Source organism: Ochotona curzoniae, unplaced genomic scaffold, assembly GCF_017591425.1.
Source record: "Ochotona curzoniae isolate NIBS_2020 unplaced genomic scaffold, NIBS_Ocur_1.0 contig_4642, whole genome shotgun sequence".
In the NCBI taxonomy this organism is placed as follows: Eukaryota; Metazoa; Chordata; class Mammalia; order Lagomorpha; family Ochotonidae; genus Ochotona; species Ochotona curzoniae.
The window spans coordinates 828,083-853,314 of record NW_024466352.1 but is presented as its reverse complement, the minus strand read 5'-3'; the positions used below and the strand labels follow the sequence as shown (position 1 = coordinate 853,314).

Here is a 25,232-nt window from a genome sequence, read left to right as displayed (position 1 = left end):
CATCAGCATATGTGTGGGCCAGGTGTGAGGGTGGATCAGGCTGAGGTAAGCTGCAGCACCCATGGGTGTGCACAAGAGCTAGATCAGAGGCAGGATGGACTGGTTTGGCACATGCACAAACCAGAGCTTGGGGTGGGCCTTGTGAGAGTTCTTGGGAATTATCCTGACTAGGGTTTGTGTGAATACCAGGCCTGTGGTGAGCTGGGCTGGCCTGGGCTCCTCGCATGGGCAGCATGCATTAGTTCAAGAGAGAGATGGGGCTAGTGGTAAAACTAACCAGTAGCTGTATCCGCTAGTATATGTGTTGGCTGATGCAGGCGTTGGAGCTAATCCAACCCCGTACTAGTTGGAACAGACGAGGATGAAGTCTGAGCTCACCCAGGCATGCTTTCTTTGGGGATTTCCCCAGCTGGACCACTGGACTCAAATTCTGGCACAAATAAAATCGCAGCGTATGTGGTCTGACCTTCTGGGGCATGTGTCAGGACGGCCTCCTCTGTTGCTGAGCACAGCATGCCCAGATGCATGTGGGATCCATGACAACCAGCTCATCTGGTTAGCGGAGGATGTTTCATCAGAGCATGGAAGAGCAGATCAGGTTGAAGAAGTCCTGTGCCCAAGCTTTGCATCACATGTCTGGGTCTGTGGATGCACACTGAGGTGGGCTTAGCCAGTAGACCTTGGAAAGATTTTCAAGGTGTGGAATGGGCATAAAGAAAAAAACCTTATTCATTCAGAATTGAAAAACAAGCAAAAGTATTGTCTCAAGTGCAGTTATAAGATAAGACCATTTCAATAAGGTGTGCAAATAGTTTTTGAAAATTACCATCATAATGGGAAAAGGGATTACAGTTCAAGTTGAACTGAATTAGGTATGCCATTATCAAGAATCTAAGAATTCTTCTGAAACAATTTAGTAGAAGCAAATGTATTCTGAAGCATTATAGTTAAGATAAATTTGTTCCTAGTTAACTGATCACACAGCGTAACAAAATCTATACAAAAACACTGCCTTTTTAGGTCCACTTTCTAAAATTCTATGAAAAATAGAATTGGAGGTTTGATGAATGCATTCCAAGATGAAATAACTACCATAATATGACTGTGGACTGACATACTCAATTACAAAGGAGAACTTGAGAAGACTTTCTTATACTGAAACTTCTGGCAATGTATATAAAAATAGACATTAAGCACACTTAAACACAAATCAAGACATTTACAATAGGTTAGTCCAACTATCACTGTGTAAGCTACTTTGTCATTTCCCGTGATTAAACAATATTACATTTTCTCTTTGATATAAAACAACTTTCATGCAAACTACAAGACCAATAGCCCTTTCAGTACTGTTTTTGCTGCATCTCAGGTTTGATATTTTTCTTTCAATTCTTAATAAAGTTTTAAAAATTAATTTTCTGACTCATAGGTGATATAGTAGCATCATTTGCTTCAAGTTTTCGAATTTTGTTTTTTCATTCTTCAATGACACATCGGTCTTTCAGTAGCATGTTATTTCACGTTGTTGTTAACTTTCCTTTTTCTTTCTGTTTTATTTTATGGCTTTTCATTTAGTGGAACATATGGTAACTGTGCAATAGACTACTATATCCAGATGTGAAAATACAATGCAGTATGCATCTCTTACTTCCAAATCAAAGATGGACTCCCGATGAAATTGTTAAATATATCTTGACCATGAATGCTGGACTTTGCAATTGTCTGTACCTACAGTGTCAGGATCCACTTAAATAGCAGAATGATGGACTTTGATTGTTTATGAGGGACTATGCTATTGTAATGATATAGGGGAAATTGATGGGGGAAGGGAGGAGAACTTGGAGAGAGGGGAAGGGAAATCCCAGAGCCTATGGAACTATGTCATAAAATAATGCAAACATTTAATATTAAAAAAGGAAAGAAAACTTCAATAATCATTTTGAGAATAGAAATTTTAACCTATATTTTTATTTTAAGCTCTTAAAATTATGAATACCCAAACAGTATTACAATTTCAGAAGTACTTACCATTCTTAGCTTAGATAGTTTAGTTTCAGTGATAGAAATGAACTCAATGTTCACACAAAGATAAGTAGTTCCATTCACAATTTATTGAATTGCAAAACCAAATCGATGTGATGTTAATGGTGATCACAGAAAAAAAAAAATCTCTGAAAAAATGTGTTGGTTTCTTAGATGTTAAGGCATATACCCACATTGCTGGAATGTTCAACTTATTGTAAGAGTATGAAGTATGTGTCAGAGTTCCAATAATAAAAATATTTTTAGAAGGCCATTATATTTTTTAACAAATTAATTTATACAATTGATAATATCAAGATAAATAAAACCTGTTTTGTGAATACCTCCTACCCTTTCACCCTCCCTAGCATATATACATTATCTGATTTCCACTTAGGCCAAGATGTCTCCAACTTAAACGAACATCCATATGTAACCCTTGGGGATCTTCCTAAAAATGCAGCTTCTGATTCAGTAGGAATGTTGTGGGGCCTGAGCATCTCCATGGCTAACAAGTAACTTATGAAGTGGATGCTGCTGGCCCTGGATCACCTTTTGAACAGCAAAGTGTTCCAATATACAGTGAGGACAATTTCTCATTTAATGACTGCATGGTTTGATAGATTTACTGTGGTAGTATTTCTGAATCAAACAAGTAACAACCCATCCCCAAAATGACCATTAAGAAAACATACCTTGAGAGAAAAGAATATTTTAGTTAAGTGAAAACTTAAAGTACACCAAGTTGGCAGTATTTTTGTTTGCCTAACAGTAACATCTTTGATGCATTAATATATGTATCAGGACCAAGTTATGGCAGTTTTAAAAAATGAATTTACTGTATGAATTGAGGCTTTAATTAATTCAAGTCCAGACAATTCATGCCAGTACACTGCAAAACCATTATTAAAAATCTTTAATGGTAAACTGTCCGTTTATTTATAAATTTGCTTTAAGAGATCCCATCTCCTCCTCCTTGTTCAACAAGTAAATGTTGCTTTTTCTTCTGTCTTGTAGCTAAACAGCATGTAATACCAAGTGTCCTTCCGTTTATTTATTTTTTAAATTTTACTTCTTTTTATTATTAACAATTTATGATACACTTCCATAGGCCCTGGGATTTCCATTCTCCCCTCCCTAATTCCCTGTCTACTCACTGGGTTTCCTATATTATTACTATAGTATAGTTCTTCATAAACAGTCATATGCCCATCATTGAGGGCATGGACAATGGCAGAGAGTCCAGCATCCTATTGTCAAAATATAGTAAACAGTTTCATTGGGAGTCCATGGTTGTCTGGAAGTTGAGATACATACTGTATTGTATCTGGATATGATAGTCTCATTACACAGTTGTTATACATCCTGTTAAATGAAAAGCCAAGAAACAAAATCAACAACAGGAAGAAAAGAAAGAAATTAACAACACCATGAAGTTAAATAACAAGCTACTGAATGACTAATGTGTTGCTGAAGAAATGAAAAAGACAATCAAGAACCGTCTTGAAGCAAATAATGCTACTCTATGATCTATGTGTCATTGAAGAATTTAATCAGAAGAAAGAGTTTTTGAAGAGATGAAGCTAACAAAAGAAAAATCAAAAATCCATGAGATGTAGTTTCTGCTGATCTTGTCTCCTGTAGGCAACAAATAGATGGGTTTTGTTTTTTAATACAGTCTACTCATCTATGAGGTTTGAATGATGAGTTTAAGCCATTTACATTCAGGGTTAATATAAATGGGTGAAAATTTGGTTCTGTCATTTTAGCAGTAATTTATTTATTGATTTAGTCTTCTGTTGTTATTTTACTGGGATTTTCTTCATATTTTCCTTTGGTTTTGGGTAGGCACTATTTCTTTTTTCTGTCAAGAGAACATCTTTAAGAACGTGCTGAGCTTCGTGAGAACTCACTGAGCTCAGTGCGTTGTACTGATCCCTCAGGAAAATAATACGAACTATGGCATTCTATGAGTCAGAATAGGTCAGTGTGTCACCCAGAAATAACGCCAACAGGTTCCAGCAAGATCAACACCACCAACAACTTAGCTGCATAGGACACCTGTTGTCTCCCTGATCCTGGGACCTGCTCCAACCGGAAGTGGGAGAAAGGTTGTACAAACAACAGTTCAGCCTATGTGTGATATCACAGGAAGTGGAGACTGGTGAGCCAGGAGCTGGGGTTACAGAGACCATGGTGGAAATCTAACATAAGAACCCAGACCTGGAACTTGCTGGGGGGAGTGACACAACTGACTGCAAACAAAGAGCCATGTACCAATTGCAGTAACTAAAACTGAACTGTAGACCTGTGGGTGACAGCTTAGAAACTTACCCCAAGAAGAAGAATCTGGTAACCAGAAGTAAAATGACCAAGAGCAAAAGAAGAGGCAGAGGCACAATGAATATTACTTAAGACTGCCCTCCAAAGGAGCAAAACCCTTTGCCAACCCCACAGTTCACTGAGGAATACGTTGAGAAAATGGGGGATACAGAATTCAAAACACTTGTTATAAAACTTATCAACAACAAGAAGCACATTAAACAGGAGTTCAAGGAATTCAAGCAGTATGTCACACTGAAAATGAATCAAATGGAAGGTGATATATCAGAAATGAAGAATACAGTGGAGCAAATGAAAAGTACAGTGGGGAGTCTCCAAAATAGAATGAAGCAAGCAGAAGAAAGAATCCCAGAACTGGAAGATAATTCCTGTTACTAGGGGGAAACAAACAAAAAGCTGGAAGCAGAGCTGGATCAGGCTTAAAAAAGTATTCAAGAATACACTATTAAAAGGCCAAATATAAGAGATATGGGAATCCCAGAATATGCAGAAAGAGAGGCTGAGGTTAAAGGTGTATTCAATTAATTGATAAGGGAAAATTTCCATAATCTGGCGAAGGAATTGGGGAACAACATCCAGGAGGGGCACAGAACTTCCAACCGGATTGACCAAAAGCAATCTTCACCACAACACATGATAATAAAGCTCTCTTCAATTGAAAAAGGAAAAGATCCTTAAATGTGTATGGGAAAAAAATCAACTAACATCTAAAGGACTGCCAATCAAACTCACAGGAGAACTCTCAGGAAACTCTACAGGCCAAAAGAGAATGGAACGACATATTCCAGATTCTAAAGCAAAAGCTTGTCAGCCTAGGATAACGTACCCAGCAACAGTTTTCTTTGTCTTTGAAAATGAAATAAAATTCTTCCACAGTAAAGAAAAGTTAAAAGAATATGCCTCTTCCAAACCTGCCCTTCCTTTTAAAAAGCAAACAAAATTGTCTGCAACTAAGGGGTCCAGTGCAATAAGGTTGGCTTCTTTAGCACACTCATAGGTATATGTGTCTATTTCCGCAGGGTTACTCTTCCCGGTGACTGGCTGGCTTGAGTTATGGCCTAGGTAGCATCCTTGCTCCTTTAGAAAGGATAGATTAGGATGAGAACCTATCAACACTACTGCTGCAGACAGCTTAAATATTTTCTTCAATCCAGAGATGCTCTGAAGAATGCATGTCATGTCCGACTTGAAAGCACATGGTGCTCAGGAAAACTGGTATAATCAGATAAAAGATTGGAGTCTACAGAATATGACTGAGTACACATCAAATGATAGACCTTATGGTATTCAGGATAGAGTTTTGGGGGGAGCTGTTTGAAAATTAAGCCTGGATCAGTTACTCGTCTACGGAATACATGAATCACAGGGATATTATTGTTGTAAGCACACAGCACTGCATCAGCTGCAGTAAGCCCAGAACCTACAGTTAACACTGGATTCACTTTGCCACACGACTTTTCAAATTCAGGCATTTAATGAAAAAAAGTAAAAATCTTCCCCTTCAATTTCCAGGTGGGCAGGCGAGTCTAGCGTCCCAGTTGCGAGAGCCACGTTCTCAGCAAAGAGGCAGAAGGGGACATGAGAACCGTCTGCTATCCGCTGATAACCCCTGATCTCCCAGTTTCTTTTGATGAATTTTGACTTTTCTATCTGTAAATGCTCTGTTGAAACATCTCCATCTTGACCATCACTATCATCTTGATCTCTGTAGAGTCTTGATACGGAGGTTATGTAAGTATTCTCTCGGAAATTCTTCTGAAGGCCCATGACCTTTACATAATGTTTATAGTAGTGAACTCTGTCCTCAGGCGTAACTCGATCTCCGTTTAGGTTCCTGCAAAAGAAGACATATTTGAGGACAGTGCTTTTAGCTCCCGTGATTATTTCTCCTCCCTACAGTAAGTTTTTTTTTTTTTTTTTAAGATTTATTTATTTATTGGAAAGTCAGATATACAGAGAGGAGGAGAGACAGAGGGGAAGATCTTCCATCTGATGATTCACTCCCCACGTGAGCGCAACGGCCGATGCTATGCCGATCCGAAGCCAGGATCCAGGAACTTCTTCCGGGTATCCCACGTGGGTGCAGGGTCCCAAGGCTTTGGGCTGTCCTCGACTGCTTTCCCAGGCCACAAGCAGGGAGCTGGATGGGAAGCGGAGCTGTGGGATTAGAACCGGCACCCATATGGGTACCCAGTGTGTTCAAGGGGAGGACTTTAGCCACTAGGCCATGCCACCGGGCCTGCTGTAGTAAGTTTTACACATTTTAAATTTGCCTGTTTCTAGCTATAAATTGTCCTGATGCTTTACAAAGGAGGGCTGGTGTCTTTAAAAAATGTTAATGAGTTAGCTGTATCAGCAGGAGTCCTTGGAGGACAGATGGCATTTAACATGTACTTGTGACTCCAGTGACATTCAGTGCCTGCTCTAAAACCTGTTGTGAATAAATGAAGGAATTAAAAAGCAGTAAAAATTAAATTAGTATATGTTTCATGATTGTACTCTATTGAATAATTGTTGTATTATTACAGGTCGTACCTATGAGAACATGATTTTGACTAAGTAGCTTTCTATCTCCTTATGACTAAAAGAATGTTCTCTCTTCTACTAATCAGTATCATACTATGCTTAATAAGATTTAGTATTTTGCTTTTTTTTTTGGATAGGCAAATGTAGAAAGAATAAAATCTTCCATCTGCTGCTTCACTCTGTAAATGGCTGCACTAGGGCCCGGCGCGGCAGCGGTGGCGCAAGTGGTTAAGGTCCTCGCCTTGCACGCCCGGGATCCCATATGGGCGCCAGTACTATCCCAGCATCCCCGCTTCCCTTCCAGCTCCCTGCCTGTGGCCTGGGAAAGCAGTCGAGGACGGCCCAAAGCTTTGGGAACCTGCACCCGTGTGGGAGACCCAGAAGAGGCTCTTGGCTTCGGATCGGCATAGCATCGGCCGTTGCGCTCACTTGGGGAGTGAATCATCAGATGGAAGATCTTCCTCTCTGTCTCTCCTCTCTGTATAACCGCCTTTCCAATAAAAAAAAATAATAATAAAAATAAATCTTTAAAAATGGCTGCACTAGCCAAGAGCTGGGTTAGTCCAACGTCAGAAGCCAGAACTGCATCTGGGTCTCCCCTGTGGAGGGCAGAGGCCAAGCATGTAACCCGTCTTACGTTGCTCTCCCAGACGAGGTAGCAGAGAGCAGAATTAGAAGTGAAATCACCAAGACTCAAACCTGCTGCACATTAGGATGTTGTTGTCACAGGCGGTGACTTAATTCACTACGCCACAGTGTAGTCCTTTCATGTGTTTTCCTACTCACACAGAGCTAAAAACATAACCTACTTTTTCAGGAAAAAAGCAGTTTAATGCAGCTTTCATTTCCCATTTTAACTTAGGCAATAATGTCTCTAAACCTCCTGGTTCAGGGCCCCACAAAGTGACCTATTGGCTGGAGTCCTCACCTTGCATCTTCCAAGATCCCATATGGGCACCGTTCATGTCCCAGCTGCTCCACTTCCCTTTTGGCTCCCTGTTTGTGGCCTGGGAAGGCAGTGGAAGAGAACCCAAAGCCATGGAACCCTGCCTCCACGTGGGAAGCTCTTGGCTCCTAGCTTCATGTTGGCTCAGGTCTGGCCATTGCGGTCACTTGGCAAGTTAACCAGTGGATAGAATATGCTTCTTTCTGTTAATCTGACTTTCCAATAAAAATAAATAAATCTTTAAAACAAACAAAGTAAAAAAACACCATCCTGATCCAAAGCAGCACTGAAAACAAACCAAACTATTTTCATAATTCAGTACAACTTGAAATTGGAAGCTCACAAAATTTTCTCTTTTGAATCTACTGGTTGTATTTAAGACATAAATGCTGGGGTCAGCATTGTGGGAGGGCACTGATTAGTGTCACTGCTGTGATAACTTCCAGTTAGCTCCCTGCTACTGGTTGAGAAAAGCAGCACAAGATGGGGGAGACCTAGCTGAAGCTCCTGGTTTCAGCTTGGTTCAGCCCTGGCCACTCTGGCTACAACGGGTGTGAACCAGTGGATGGAAGAGCTCTGTCTCTCCCTCTGGATTTTTTTTTTTTTAAAGATCTATTTTTATTATGTTTTTATTGGAAAGGCAGATATACAGAGAGGAGAGACAGAGAGGAAGATCTTCTGTCCCATGATTCACTCCCCAAGTGAGCGCAACGGCCGATGCTATGCTGATCCGAAGCCAGGAGCCTCTTCCGGGTCTCCCACATGGGTGCAGGGTCCCAAAGCTTTGGGCCGTCCTCGACTGCTTTCCCAGGCCACAGGCAGGGAGCTGGAAGGGAAGCGGGGCTGCCGGGATTAGAACCGGCACCCATATGGGATCCCCGGGCATGCAAGGCGAGGACCTTAACCACTGTGCCACTGCCCCGGGCCCCTCCCTCTGGATTTTAAATAAACAAGTAAATCTAAAAGATGTAGAATGTCTATTGTGATTTTTAAAGGAAATCCATTGGAATAGTTACTACTATTATTTCCATATAACTGAACAGGAAATTAACTCTACGTTGCTTGTCTAGGATTATAATATTAGAAATTTTAGTTAGAACTCAAATCCTAAGATTTTTTTTTACATGTAATTTAAAACAGTATGCATAATTTGAAAAATAAATGCTTCTGGCATAAAAATAAAACTTTCCATTTCTCATTAATAATGTGTTATGCAATAATTAAGGAAAATTTCCATGAGTTAGCAAGGTTTTTGTCTAGCAGGAAATCGAGTCATTATTTATATCTCTGTTTTTTATTTTTCTTTAAAGATTTGTTTTATTTTTATTGAAAAGTGAGATATACAGAGAGGTGGAGAGACAGAGAGGAAGATCTTCTGTCTGCTGATTCACTCCCCAAGTGGCCAAAATGGCTGGAGCTGCGCCAATCTGAAGCCAGGAGCCACTTCTGGGTCTCCCAAGCAAGTGCAGGATCCCAAGGCTTTGTGCCGGCCTTGACTGCTTTCCCAAGCTACAAGCAGGGAGCTGGAAGGAAAGCGAGGCTGCCGGGATTAGAACCAGTGCCCAAATGGGATCCCAGTGCATGTAAGGTAAGTACTTTATCCGCTAGAATACAATGCCAGGCCCTTTATCTCTGTTTCAACAGAAGTTAAGTAAGTTCCTGTTTTAACTTGTTTCTATTAATATTCAAATTAGAGTACATTGTCTTTGCTAGTAATTCTTACCCAAATTTATTTACTTTGCTTAAAATTACAGACCTCCTAATATTGCTTTTTAAATTGTGGGGCTTCTCCCCACCTTCCAAAAAAAAGAAAAGAAAAGGGAAAAAAACAAGTAAAAAACTCGCAAGGTTTAACATTAAATATTTGCTTACAAGCTCAAGTAGAATATCATGTACCATAGTGTACTGCACTTTACCCTGAAAGCCAAATGCTTTAGATAGGCACATGAGGTTTGCATACATGAAGTTACATGTACACTCGTGAACATGCACAAAATACTGTGCATGGGATGAGAAAGAAACCAGAGGGAGCAATGAGAAGTCACAGGAAACGACTCAGTGCTTGGTTTTATAACATCTCTAAAAGGGAAACTAGGCACTACTGGGTCTCCCATGTGGGTGCAGGGTCCCAAAGCTTTGGACCGTTTTCGACTGCTGTCCCAGGCCACAAGCAGGGAGCTGGATGGGAAGTGGAGCTGCCAGGATTAGAACCGGCGCCCATATGGGATCCCGGGTGCTTTCAAGGCGAGGACTTTAGCCGTTAGGCCATGCTGCCGGGCCTGATTGTTTTCTTTTTAAAGAGCCTAATCCACCTAATTTATAATTGTTCAGACTATAAATACAAATGATTGTATAAATAACTTCCAAAGCTTTATTTCAATTAGCTTTTTAAAACTTCAGCCTTTGGTACTCTCCATTGATATGTCTTGCTTCATATAATTATATTTTATCTGATGAATTTACAATATCACCAATGCCTACACAATATCCATGCATTTGGCCCATGATCAACATGAGGGAGACTGCATGTTAAGGGAACAAATCAATATTTTCACTTTTTAAAAAATAAATGTTTATTAATTACCAAAGCTCTAGATGTCTTTTCATTTTGAATATCAGTTAACAGATTTTCAAAAACTAGCAACAAAAATCGCCCTCCCCTCCCCTTCCCCCATCAGTATGCTTTTGCAACGCAGGCTGCTTGGCTACGGCAGCATCTCTTCAGAAGGGAGAATTACAAATGGTTGCCTGAGAAACCACCTCAGTGAAGCTAATGCTGCCGTCTGGGAAGAGAGCTCTGCAAGCCCCCTCAACCTGCTTCTGCGCTGCTCAACTCCAGACAAGAAAAGAGCAAGGGCCAAAGGCTCCTAGCCCAAAGACCTCAATCATCTCTTTCAACCAATTCTTTAGACTGTTCTTACATAGCTCAGTATTGCCAATGAAGAATATTAACGTAATAATTGTAACAGAGCATTAATATATGCTAGGCCCCGTCAGGCATCATATGCGGTGGCATATAGAGCACCAGGTAAAGAATGTGGGTTTTGAGTGTAGCCTAACAACGGGATTATGTTGGCTACCAGTTTTTGCACAAGGAGGCAGAGGTCTGACAGGCCCAAGTCAGTCACATGGGCACTGCTGGCCTGGACATGATTGACGCCATGAAAATTCCCTGGACACCCAGTATGTATGAGCTCTTAGGGGTGGCAACTCTTCAAATGCTTTGTCACACTGCTCTTGAGAGATCTAAGCATAGCCACATCTGACTCCACTAGGAGCATACACTAGAAGCCTTTGGCACCACCATCCCATGTGGCACCAGTTTAAGTCCTGGCTACTCCTCTTCCAAACCAGTTCACTGCTTATGGCCTGGGAAAGCAGAGGCCAAGTCTTTTGGCACCTGCCACTATGAGGGAGTTGTGGAGGAGGCTCCTTGCTCTCATCCTTGGATTGCTCAGCCCTAGCCACGGCAGTCACTGGGGGAGTAAACCAGCAGATGGAAGATCTTTCTATCTCGGTTCTCTGTAAATCTGCCTTTCAAATAGCTATAATAAATCTTTAAAAAAAAAGAGATAAGGTAGATAGTTGGATGAATCAGTTTGGTGGGGGCGGGGGCATATATATAATAGAAGGACAATGGGCTAAGGGAAGATATTAAGGAGTGTGGCTAAATCACCAAAGTTTAGATCCTCTACTAGACAGGTACCATAGCACGGGCCCTGGAGCATGCTTTGTATGTAAAGAGAAACAGGTTAATGCAGCCAAAAGTACAAAAAGATGTGATAAAAAAGTACTGTAATTGGGAACTTAAACTTTCACAACCTAGGTAGTTAATAAAGTATAACAAAAGGCATTGATACTTTGGCAGTTGCTGCTTATTATTATTAAAATTAAAATTTTGAAAACTAGACATGTATTTAATCTAAGGATATCCACTGATATCCTGAAGCAGGCACTTGATAAATTATATGTACACAGCTCTTCAGATGTATTAACACCGCTACAGAAATATTGTTCAAAATATTGAACAAAAATTGGTTCTATCATTTGATACTTAGTGTTAAAACCTTCATGGAACTAAATAACTGAAATTGTGCAACAAATGAATGCCTATCTCACAGCAGGCACCGTTTATTGTGATCACATTAAAAATATTTATTAGCTATTGGCTTTGTAATAGTTATTGGTTTAATTAAACCTTTAGTATCTCGGCTTTCTGGTTAAATCTCTACTATGGATTGAACTGTATACCCCCCAGAATCCTAACTTGTGGGTCTAATCCTGAATGTAATGACATTTGAAGATGAGGTCACTGGGAGGTTAATTTAAGCTAGATGAAGTCATGAGGGCAGGCACTTCATCATGGGATTAGTAGCATTGTAAAAACAAGAAGAGAGGTCGTTTTCTCTTTTGTGTGGACACAATGAGGTGACTGAGAGGAAGGGTGCCCTTACCTGTTTCAGACTTTAATCTCAGACATTCTAGCCTCCAGAACCATGAAAAATAATATGTGTGTTCAAGTCACCCAATCTATGGGATTATGTTACAGCAGCCAAGCCAACTAACAATTTCTTTTTTTCACAATACATTTTTCCTTTAAGATCTTGAAAATGTACGGAAATAGTAGATATTGGTTTAAAATACTGGGTGAAAATCTGTATACTCTAAAACGAATATGTGATCTTAAACTTTTTTACTATGCAGAGGAATATTCCTGGATGCTTTAGATATGAATCTCGTGACGCTGTGGAGACAGAATTGCCTTTCTAAGAAATGAGTACAGTGAGACTGTCTCAATAACCAAACTAGCTTATTACTAGTAAGTAATGCACATGTAAGCGACTAAGGGCATTAAGATGTGGCCAACATCGCACATCACAATATATTTTTTTAAAGATTTATTTTTATTATTTTTTTTATTGGAAAGGTGGATATACAGAGAGGAGAGACAGAGAGGAAGATCTTCCATCTGATGATTCACTCCCCAAGTGAGCACAACGGCCGATGCTATGCTGGTCCGAAGCCAGGAGACTCTTCTGGGTCTCCCACGCGGGTGCAGGGTCCCAAAGCTTTGGGCCATCCTTGACTGCCTTCCCTGTGCCACAGGCAGGGAGCTGGAAGGGAAGCGGGGATGCTGGGATAGAACCGGCACCCATATGGGATCCCGGGCGTGCAAGGCGAGGACCTTAACCACTGCGCCACTGCGTCGGGCCCACACATCACAATATTATAATGGTTAAGAATCTTGCTGGTTTATGAAGATTACATAATAATTTATATATATTAAAATTCCAGGAAAAAATATACTCACGTGCCAAGCTCCACCAGGTGGACCTTTACCAAGAACTAAGTGAGGGCTATAATGATGTTGTTCTAATTTCCAATGCAAAGTGGATGGGTAATCATACCCAAAGTCAGCATCTGAATGAAGAAGTGTATCAAAAAGTACTGCAACTGGATTGGATGATCGGCCCTTAAGGCCTTCAGGCAAGTATTCTAAGTCCTAAATGGAAAACAGAAAAAAAGGTAGAGTTTGGAAAAATTCAGAAGTTATCACAATCGTAATTATCCATCTAATTCAGCATTTCCCAGATAGTATCCTAGGCTATCCAACACAGATGTTCCTTGAATAATCAGATGATTTTTTGGAGGGTGGAGTGGCAAATACAGGAAAAGGCTGAGCTTAAATGAAGGCAACCAAATTCTTACCTTGGAAAACTTCAGAGGCCATTACATGCTAATGTTCTATCCTGTTGCTCTGGTGATAAAATTAAAGCACATTCAAAAACTTATGTAAGCATTTAGCACCTATTAAGATTGCAGGAAAAATGATTTTAGAAATCCAGTTCTAATAAGTTCAATAAAACAGAACCTAATATATTTATGAATTTAAAAGTGAAAATCTTACTTAAAATAATTCCAATGAAGAAACAATGTTCATCTCAGTAAAAGCAAACTGCAATGTAGTATAAAAAAATTTTGCTGAAATTGACATGCAAGAGGCAATACCTGATAAACAATGCAAAGATCTCTTTCTTCTTCTAGCTTACTATGTAATACTGTATTGGGGTGCATTGCTTCTGATGATAAATATGGTCTGTAGCCTGATAACATAAGAAAGGCATATTCCTGAAGGTCCATTTCCTATTTAAAAAACACAAGGTGCAAGGGGAAATGTCATGCATCTTTATAATCTGTTTCCCCCCCCCCTACTTTGAATGTAGTTCTTCCCCCTTGTTAATTCTTTCTTCTCTAACCTTTTAAAATTAGATGTTGGATAAGATTCTGATGTTTGTCTTCTCTATTATTTTCTTTTTGGGAGCCTCATCTACTTAAGCCTTCATCTCTCTGTGCTTCAGAAGTAAATTCTCTAAGTAAATTCTCGTTCCAGGAATACATCCCACTTTCCTGTATGTTGCGTCTTCCAGCCAACCTACTAATAATGTAAACACAGTGTGCTCCAAGGTGAACCCCGAGTCCCTTCGTTTAGATGCCCTCTCCTTTAAGCTGTATTCCACTGCAAGTCTAACGTGCAGCAAAATCTCACATTCATTCTGCTTCTAACATTATGCTGTCATCTAAATCCAGTCAGTCATCTCTCACTTACATCCTCTCACCTGTAATACTATTATTTACTCACTGGCAAATCTTGTACATACTGCATTCAGATGAGCTTTGGTAACAGTCTGCCTGACATTTTCCTCTACTCTAAAAGCTTTAACTGCTTGTTTCTGGCTATCAAGACTCTCCATGTCCTGATCTCTATTCTTTTCAATTCTAATTCTTTATACAAACACTGCCTTCCTCTACATCCATACACTTTAAACCAACTGAACTTCTGGTTGAACTCAGCTTTATTACTTCCAATTATGAAGGCTTTTTTTTTTTAAGTCTTGTTAGGTTGGGCAGAGCAGAAATGACTCCACCACCATGTGAAAGTCAAGCTGACCCTCCCTTCCAGAAAGGTCTGGATGCCAAAACAACTTAACCTTATCTCTGCATAGAAGGTCAGTGCCCACCATGAGCACCCAGTGCTAACGGCCAGTAACGTGCAAACATGAGGAGCTGCTGCATTCTCCATCGCCCACACCTAAGATGTATAGGAGCCCAGTGGTGCATACGCTGGGCAGGTAATCCCTTCACGCAGTCAGCCTGCCATGTGGAAGTGGTCAGGGGCTGTCTCCTGCCAAGGAGCAGTCTGCTAGACTCTTCTCTGATGAATAAAACTGCCTGGAACTCCCTCTCTCTCTCAGCTGCCCATGAACCTAGCAAGTCTATATTGCCCTGACCTGACATGTCTCTGCCTTTCAAACAGTGAGTCTTTCCAAAAAGAAAAAAAAAAAGGATCATTGATGTTGTTTCTGCCATTCTGTAGGGCTTCTTTCTTAACCAGCAGTGCTTCATCTATAAGTGACATCCTTGGACACAGTTGCCTAGTGCTTAACAGTTAAATCTTTTTCTTTATTGTAGTCTTCATTTGTTTTTCACAATAGTGGCCTATCCAGGTTCTTTGGTCTGCTGACTTGGCCCTGAGAGAGTTTCTTTATACATTTGTGTATGTTTTTTATGCATTCTGGTATTGAGGGGTTATTTCTGTTGTTGTAGTTGTTTTTGGTCATTTCCCTTGTGGTTAACTCTTCTGTGCCTCTCAAGATAAATGTGTTGCTGCTTCTTCTCAGTATCTTTTCAGTCCTTCCCTTCCTGTCTGAGCTATGGCTCCCTGGTTTGAATTCTGATCACCCAAGTTACTATAAAATTCTCTTGGTCATTCTGCTCACCATATACCATAACATTAAATCAGTGTAAAAACATCACCTTAATGGGTCCAGTTTAGCAATAAGCCTGTAAGCATTTGAGAGCAGGGACCTAGGTCTTTGCTTTTTCGTGATCCTGTCACACAGTAAATGCATGGAATGTCAGTAGCATCTTTAAGATTTAGTTATTTTGGGCCTGGCAGCGTGGCCTAGCAGCTAACGTCCTTGCCTTGAACGCGCTGGGATCCCATATGGGTACCGGTTCTAATACCGGCAGCTCCACTTCCCATCCAGCTCCCTGCTTGTGACCTGGGAAAGCAGTCGAGGACAGCCCAAAGTATTGGGACCCTGCACCCGCATGGGAGACCTGGAAGAGGTTCCTGGTTCATGGCTTCAGATTGGCGCAGCACCGGCCATTGTGGTCACTTGGGGAGTGAATCATTGGACATAAGATATTCTTCTCTGTCTCTCCTCATCTCTGTATATCTGACTTTGTAATGAAAATAAGTAAATCTTTTTTAAAAAAAGATTTAGTTGCTCTGATCTGTTAACTTAAGGTGAGTTAACCTGTCAAGTTTTATCCTTTGGATAATGTTCACTACCCACAATTCCCTACAATACATATCAGCTGCTGTCTCCTGGCAGCAGAGTATTTTTATATATATATGTTTTTACCTTTTTCTCAGCACTGATTTATCAATTCTGCTTCAGCAGAGAAAATATGGATTTCCATATTGCTTGAGCCACAAGATCCATTAGTCCTATCACAACTGCAGAATGCATGTAAATATGAAATGCTTTCAAATGTTTTTGTCTTTTCTTTGTTGAAATCTAAGGGAAAGAGATGGAGAAGATCAAGAAATGTCTTCATCCAAGTCAGCACGAACAGAAATGTCTTGTTCTCTTCTAGAACAAACCCAACCTGCCCCAGTCTTAATATGGGAAAACACACAGCAGCATCTATCTCAGAATGAGCTTCTTGACAAAGAAACAGATAACTTGATTCTAGTGAACAATTTCAAATCTGATGTGAAAAATTCTGCTCATCAGTCTCTTTGCCCGGAAAAGCTAATAACTAAAAAGAGAAAAGAAATGGATGATCGGGCCATAGAAGATGAAGTCTTGGAAGAGTTATTCAAGAACAGAAAACCAGAGTTGGAAATGCAAGTGAATGTTCATAAACAAGAGGACAATGTCAATATGAGAAAAAGGACCAAGATGGATCTGGAAACAGGCAGCACTCGCAATGATGAAACAGCACTAGAAAGAGACAAAGGATCTGTAAGTGTCTTTTAAAATTTGTGTACTGAATTATTTATTTGAAAGGCGGTGTGACAAGAAGGGAAGGATGTGGGGAGAGAGAGAGATTGCAGCCAGGTGGCCATGACAACCTGGACTTGGCAAGCTCAATCTCAGCAATAGGAATTCCATGCAGGTCTCCCCGTGGTGACATGTTGAATCCAGCCTGAGCTGGATTTCCAAAAGGTAGCTTCTAAACTATGTTGATGGTAGAACTATTCTGTGCTTTCTTTTTTTTTTTTTCTAAAATGTATGTATTTGTTTGAAAGAGTAACAGAGAGGGCTGTTGAGAGAGATACCTTCCAGCTGCCAGCTCACTTGGCAAATGGCCATAGCAGTTACGGCCAAAACCTGGAGCCAGGAGTTACATCCTGGTCTTCCATATTGGTGACAGGGGACTAAGTACTTAAGCTGCTCCCTTCCTAGGCGGGCGTGTCAGCAGGAAGCTGGAACAGGAGTGGAGCAGGAGGATTTGAACTGGCCCTCAGGTATGGTGTTCTGGTAACACAATGTGCAGCTTAAACCACGTTAGCACAATGCCAGCCCCTAGAACTGTTCTTTCTACTTTGGGACTTAATACAGATTCTAGTATGTCCATAGATTTACTGTGAGTTAAAATGGAAAACTTAGTGCTATTCCTGCAATGATTTTATCCTTTTTCAGTTATTTCTATTCTGTTTGAACTTTTATTTTATTTTCAATGTTATTTACAAAATTGAGGGAAATGTACAGCATGTGGGCCTCCAGTTAGGGTGGGGAGGGAGGAGGGTGGGACAGATGTATCAGTTCTTTTTTTCTTTTTTTCTCATGTGTCCACAGTGGGAAAGAAAGGAAGTCACTCCTTGCTGTCAAACTACATCAGCACCTAGGGATGGGGGCCAGTCATTTGATGAGAATTAGAGACCCCGAAGTTGGGAAGCATGTTGCAAGGGTGATAACTTGAGTGGTTGTGTTAGTTCTGAGATGTTGTCAGCTTCATTGCACGAGGTTGAGAAAATTTGCAAAGTTTATCAGCTCCAAGTCTTATGAGGTCACTCCTCATCTGTCAGGCATGCTCTCAGAGCTCCCCACTGCAACAGGCCCCTGACCCCCTTCCTCAGGTAGTCTGCAGCACCCCTGCCATTGAGCAGCACACAGTAAGCCTGAGGTGTGTGCAGGGGGCTTCCCAGCCTAGTGTCTGTCCCCTGCCCCCCACTGCATGGCATTTGCTGCAAATCTTTAAAACCAATAAGATAAAATAAGCAGCTATGCTGGTACACTGATTTACATAACACTGGATCGGCATTATCCAGGCCAAGAATGCCCACCAGGTATTGGCTGCTTTTCTCCCAACAGTAGAACACTTGTCTAGGTCCAAGACAATCTAGGCAATTGCCTCCTGCAATGGTAACATTCTTAGTAGCACACATTGCATCTGTGGTCTAGTTCTTCCTCCCCTCATTATACCCGCCTAGTCCAAAGTTTTCCTTCTCATTTAAAATTATATCATTTTTCACTACCCTGTCATAATAGCTATTACTTGGAAGATACCATCATTATATTTACAGTTAACCTGCAATGCAGTAGTAAATATCCATTGAACATGGGCGGACACTAACTGTACTAGGTCTCACAGTACTGGGACTTATGTTGATGCCCTGTGATTTTGATCTCTTCTGTCAGCTTTCCCTGAATGTCATTCGTTCATTTAGTTAGTTATACTGGAGACTGAACATGCAAATATGAAAGGCAATCTGATATATTATTTTTCATAGGCCTTGAGTAAGATCTCTGACCTGGTGATAGACTTACATGACACATGAGAAAAAGTATAGGTCATCCCCAAGCTTACATTCTGAGAATCCACATTGATAATTATGTGATTCTCTAAGTTACAAAATAAAAAGTTAGAGGCTGGTATTATGGTGTGGTGGGTTAAGCCACTGCGTGCCATGTCTGCATCCCATATAGGAACTGGTTTGTGTTTGCTGCTCCTCTTCTGATCCAGCTCCCTGCCAATGGCCAGGGAAAAGCAGTGGGAATGGTCCAAACGTTTGGACCCCTGCCACCTGTGTGTGAGACTTGGGTGAAGCTCCTGGTTTCAGCCTGGCTTAGTTCTAGGCAATGCAGCTACCTGGAAAGCGAGCCGATGGATGGAAGATATCTCTCTCCTTCTCTCTCAGTAACTCTGTGTTTCAAATAACTAGATAAATGTTATTATTAAAAAAAAATAAAACCCTAGGAGAATTAGCAGATTGGAGGATGTAGAGAAGAGGAAGGTAGGAGAAGGTTCATATATTGAATTTGTTATCATTGTGTCTAAATGAGGTTAAAATATTCTGAAGGTGATAGCAACTGGATGTATATTAAAGTAGTTATGCCTAGTCAGGTTGAAGACACGTATTTACTCGTAATAATTGGTGAGTGAAGCATTAATTTTCTTTAGTTCCTAAACATGCACTTTCCAATCTCCTTTTCAAAAGTGATGTGAATATTTATTGGTGTAACATCGAAAACTTTATATAAAATGATATATTATGCACTATATCTAAAGGGATAGTAGTTGTACTCAAAGTTTTGGAAGCTCTATATAATGTGGTTTTTGCTGTAAATTCCTAAATAACAAGTAATTTTATTTCTCCTTTTCCATCCCTTATGACTCCATTTAAGAACGATGATGAACTTCGGGAAGATGGCGAGGAGCTTCCAAAGAAGCTGTTACTGACTGAATTTAGATCATTGGTGGTTATCTCCACTTCCAGAAATCTGTCGGATGTAAATATTGATTATGGTCAACTGAAGAATTTCAAGAAATTCAAAAAGGTAGTTATTTTTAAGTGTATCACAAGAGGGCAGTGTTTGAAATGTTTTTCGAAATATTGTTAGGGTTAAATGGTAATGAAAGCAGTTTATGTTCAAAACGGATGCAATTTCTTCTACTTAAAAGCTGAGCATAATCAGTAATGAAAGCTGTAGGCATTCTATTATTACATGCCTTTATAAAACCAAATAGAAACCCAGTCATGTATCTCTTAACAATACTGAGATACATTCTGAGGAGACAGTTTCATCATTGTGCGATACCATGGTGTAGATCATATCACCTGACTATGTATCTAGCTGATATATTAAAACTGTTTGGAACCAGTGTCAATAATGTAAGGGTGTTATTGACCAAAAACACCATAATATACACATTACTCCATGGACACTGAATGTTGCATCAGATCTGAATTCCTGCTTATTAAGGAACTGATATTGCATAAACTTGATTAGCGCAACTCATCGGATATCACTGATTCGATCAGCGTGAGTTTGTCATCTGTTCTGGGAATTAGTTTCTTGATCCAGACCTAACACTAACAGGTGGTCTTTGCCCTCTGCATTTGATCAGAGAACAGTAATTATTTCAGTGTCTGCCGTAACTGACATAGTGTAGCTCTTTGTCTGTGATGTGAGCGTGTACTGTTGTCATTTCTCAGGTTGATTTGTACCTGCTATGATGCTATCTAGAGGGGTCTGAACTCCGTCCGACAGGAGCAATCTCTTCTGCTTAGACGAGATCCCTCTCATATGACGCCTTTTTAGTGGTGCACTTGCTCTTTCCCAACTCACAGCTGTGGCTTGTGAATAGAAACTCAGAAGAGACGAGATTTTATTATTGATTAAGTTACCAGGGAAAAATGTGTTTGATATTGGCATAGTAGTAGCTATAAAACAGTGTAAGTAGTCCAAATATCTGGTAAGCAGTTTGAATATATAAAAATCATTAGAAATATTGATATGCTAAAACTTATTTTTAAACTGCAAATGGTGTTCAAACCAAAATTTATTTGGAAATGGTACTGGATTGAATGAACTTGAGTGTTATCCAAATCAATAATATGGTGGTTGTTGTGCTTTGTAAAATGCATTTGCACACAGAATGTTTTTAGTGCAAACTGTTCATTTGTAAATAGTTAAAAGGTCATTTAGAGTATGAATTGATCATTGCATTTGTTAGTTAAGTGTTAAAAACCGTATTACTTTGACTGATTAACAGGTCACGTTTCCCGGAGCAGGAAAACTGCCACACATCATTGGAGGATCAGATCTAATAGCTCATAATGCTCGAAAGAATGCGGAATTGGAAGAGTGGCTAAGGCAGGAGATGGAGGTTAGTACAAGTGAAGCCCACAAACTGAGATAAACTACAGATGCAAGTTTCTTAAGATTGAGCTCTTAAAAACAACTACTTAGAACCAGAAACAAGGATAACTGGCCTGAGATCATTCAAGAAACGTGAGATCTGAAGCCTTGAGATTAATCTGTACTTTCTGGATCACTTCTTTTAGAAAATTCTAATTTTTTTGTTATTAGTTTACAAAATGGTATACAAGATATGGGTTAGTGAACATTCTAATCTAAATAGAGGAAAATGAAAAAAAATTTTTTTAAAGATTCATTTATTTATTGGAAAGTTAGATATACAGAGAGGAGGGGAGACAGGGAGGAAGATCTTCCGTCCGATGATTCACTCCCCAAGTGAGTGCAATAGCCGATGCTATGCCGATCCAAAGCCAGGAGCCTCTTCTGGGTCTCCCACACAGGTGCAGGGTCCCCAGGTTTTTGGCCGTCCTCAACTGCTTTCCCAGGCCACAGGCAGGGAGCCGAATGGGAAGTAGAGCTGCTGGGATTAGAATCGGTGCCCATATGGGATTCTGGCACGTTCAAGGGGAGGACGTTGGCCGCTAGGCCATGGCGCCGGACCCAAAATAGAGGAAAAATTTTAAGCCACAGAAAAGTATGGGTGTTTAGCCTTACCTAGATTTTAAAAATAAAGCAGAAACTGTGATTAAACATACCTGAAAATTTATCAAAGGGAATTTTCTTGAGTAGTGCACCCGTTTCGGAAACCATTAAAATATGGTGTGCCTACCAACAAGTGCACGATAGCTGCAGATCAGTGAGTGTTTCTGTGCTCACAACCACCATCCAAGTTAAGAACAAAACATTCCTAACCCCTGGAGTCCAGGTTTTATTTATTTATTTTTTACAGTAAAGTTGGTAAGACTATTATTTCCACATTGTTTTTTTCCTGTATCTTGGGAAAAGGGGGAGATAAAGGGAGAAGCCCCACCCAGTCTTATACCCATCCCCGGACCCTGATGTGGAGCATGCTCCTAGGGTCTTGCTCAAGTTCTTTTGATAGTTCAACAGTTATGAATTGCTGCCAATCTCACCATTACAAGCACGATAAAATTGCTGCATAATCCACTGGTAGACCTAGTCCACCTTCGGGTCTCCGTTTGCCCAGTTTTTCACTGCCATCTTATGGCTGGGATAGTTGATTGATTTGTTCTGACCTTGTTGTGATGCCACGTATCCTCTGCAGGTTCCAGTATACTGCCATATCTTCCATTTTCAGCTGTTTACGCTCTTTATTGCTCCTTCTGAGCCTCTGAGGCAGATTGGCTCTGGCACTTGCATTCCATTGCAGACCATTGGTTCTGAGTCTGACACTTCAATTGGGGAGAGCCCGAAAGAAACTGTCTGAGGTGATCCCAGACCAGATTCTTGTGTATACTTGCAGGTACAGGGCCCGGTACAACCATTGCCCCAATAACTGGTGGTTGAAATTGCTGGGTCAATTCTGTTTCCAGCCCTGTCTTCCACTGGAACCCACTGGTGTTGCAATCCAGCCTGATTCTGCCCAGCACACCTGGAGTCCAGCTTTTATTTAATCTGTTATCCTCTCCAAGTCCAATTTGGCGTCAGTTAGATTTTCTTTCTTTTTTTTTTAATTTTTGAATCCATTTATTGAAAATTTAATTATCATTCTTTAAAGTGTATTTTGTCACTAGTATAATTTAGATGACTCCTTTTGTTATGATTTACACAAATTTGTTAACAGAGCATGAAAGTAATTAATTATAATAAGACCCAGAAAAGATCATTATACTAAATATTTAAGAATTTTCACTTGTAGTACATATTATTACATGAAGTTTCACTCTACATTCTTTAAGATCATTGGTTTTTCTTTGCTTCTAATTTTTTCTTTCTTTTTTTTATTTTTTTTCACATTTTATTATTATTGCTATCATTTTACGATACAGTTCCATATTCCCTTACCCTCTCCCCAATTCCCTTCCCCCCCAGTTCCTTTATGTCATTATTAACATATAGTTCTTCATACTCAGTCATATGTTCATCACTGCGGGCATGGACACTGGCAGAGAGTCCAGAATCCTATTGTCAAAATATAATATAAACACTTTAACTGTAAGTCCACTTTGTCTGGAAACAGAGATGCATACCACACTGCATCCTCACATCTGGTTGTTAGTCTCCATTACATAACTACTGTACATTCCCGTAAATGAAAAGTCATGATACAGAATCAACAATAGAAAGAAAAATAGAAATTTACAATGCCATGAAGTTAAATGACATGTTACTAGATATGACAGTCTTCATTACACAACTACTATGCCTTCCCTTAAATGAAGAGCCACAAAACAAAATCAACTTCCGGGAGAAAAAAGAAATTAACAACACCAAAAAGTTAAACAACATGCTGTTAAATGTATGACATGTAGCTGAAGAAGTGAAAATCAAGAACCTTCTTGAAGAAAATGATGCCACTGTATGACCTACGAGTCATTGAATGATTTAATCAGAAGAAAGTGTTTTGAAGAGATGAAACCAACAGAAAACAACAAAACCCATGTGATATAGTTCCCACTGGTCTTTGTTAGAGTGTGTCTCCTCCCGACAATAAACAGATGGGTTTTGTTTTTTAATCCAGCCTACTAATCTATGATGTTTGATTGAGCTTAAGCAATTTGCATTTAGAGTTAAATATACATAGGTGGTACTTTGGTCCTGTCATTTTAGGAATGGGTGATTCATTGATTTAGTCTTCTGTTGTCATTTTACTGAGATGTTCTTCCCATTTGCCTTTGGTTTTGGTAGGTGCTATTCCTCTTCTCTGCCAAGAGAACATCTTGAAGTATCATTTGTAGAGCAGGTTTAGAAGAGGCAAATTCTTTTAGCTTTTCTTTACTCTGGAAGAATTTTATTTCATTTTCAAAGACAAAAGAAAGCTTTGCAGGGTATGTTATCCTAGGCCGACAATTTTTTTCTCTTAGAATCTGGAATATGTCACTCCATTCTCTTCTTGCCTGTAGGAGTTTCCTGTGAGAGATCTCCTGTGAGCTTAATTGGCCTTCCTTTATATGTCAATTGATGTTTTTCATGTGCACATTTAAGGATCTTTTTCTTATGTTCAATTGAAGAGAGCTTGATAATCATATGTGTTGGTGAAGATTGCTTTTGATCAAGCCTGTTGGGAGTTCTGTATCCCTCCTGGATCTTGTTTCCCAATTCTTTCTCCAGATAAGGGAAATTTTCCTTTATTATTTCATTAAATACATTTGCGAACTCAGCTTCTCTTTCTGTACCTTCTGGGACTCCCATAACTCTTATATTTGGCCTCTTAATAGTGTCTTTCAATTCTTGAATACTTTTTTAAGCCTGATCCAGCTCTGCTTCCAGCTTTTTGTTTGCTTCCCCCTGGTGACAGGAGATATCTTCCAATTCTGAGATTTTTTCTTCTGCTTGCTTCATTCTATTTTGGAGACTCTCCACTGTACTTTTAATTTGCTGTACTGTGTTATTAATTTCTGATATTCCAGTCTTGATTTGCTTTACTGTTTCCTTAAATTCTTTGAACTCTTGCATTAACTTCTCATTTTTGACCAGAATCTTTAAAATGAGTCTTATGGATTCTGTGTCCCCTATTTTCTCAATGTTAACTCTGAGGTTGGCATAGGGTTTTGCTCCTTTGCAGGGGAGTTTTCAGTAATATTCATTGTGCCTTTGTCTCTTCTTTTGCTCTTGGTCATTGTACTTCTGGTTAGCAGAGTCTTCTCCTTGGGGCAGGTTTCTAAGATGTGTCACCCACAGGTCTACAATGCGATTTTACTTATTGTAGTGGGTACACAACTTTTTGCTTGCAGCCACTTGTGCCACAACCTCCACTGAGTTCCAGGTCTGGCTTCTTATGTCAGATATCCACCGTGGTCTCCACAGCCCCCGCTCTTGGCTCACCACTCTCCACCTCCTGTGATACCATGCTGAGACTGCACTATTGTCTCTGTAACCTTTCTCCCTCTTCTGGCTGGAGCGGGTTCCAGGATTAAAGAGACACCAGGTGTCCTATCTAGTTAGGTTGTTGGTGGCGCTGATCTTGTCGGAACTTGTTGGATGTTAGGTCTGGGTGCCACACGGACCTGTTTTGACTGGTACAATGCCACAGTCGGTATTATTTTCCTGCGGGACCTCAGCGAGTTCTCGCGGCTCAGCACATGTGCAGTTCT

At 40.1% G+C, this 25,232-nt stretch overlaps 1 pseudogene; it reads right to left on the bottom strand.

Moving 5' to 3' along the window:
* Nucleotides 1-2,974: 2,974 nt before the first annotated feature.
* Nucleotides 2,975-14,589, bottom strand: LOC121161123 (annotated as a pseudogene).
* Between the last annotated feature and the right edge of the window lie 10,643 nt (nt 14,590-25,232).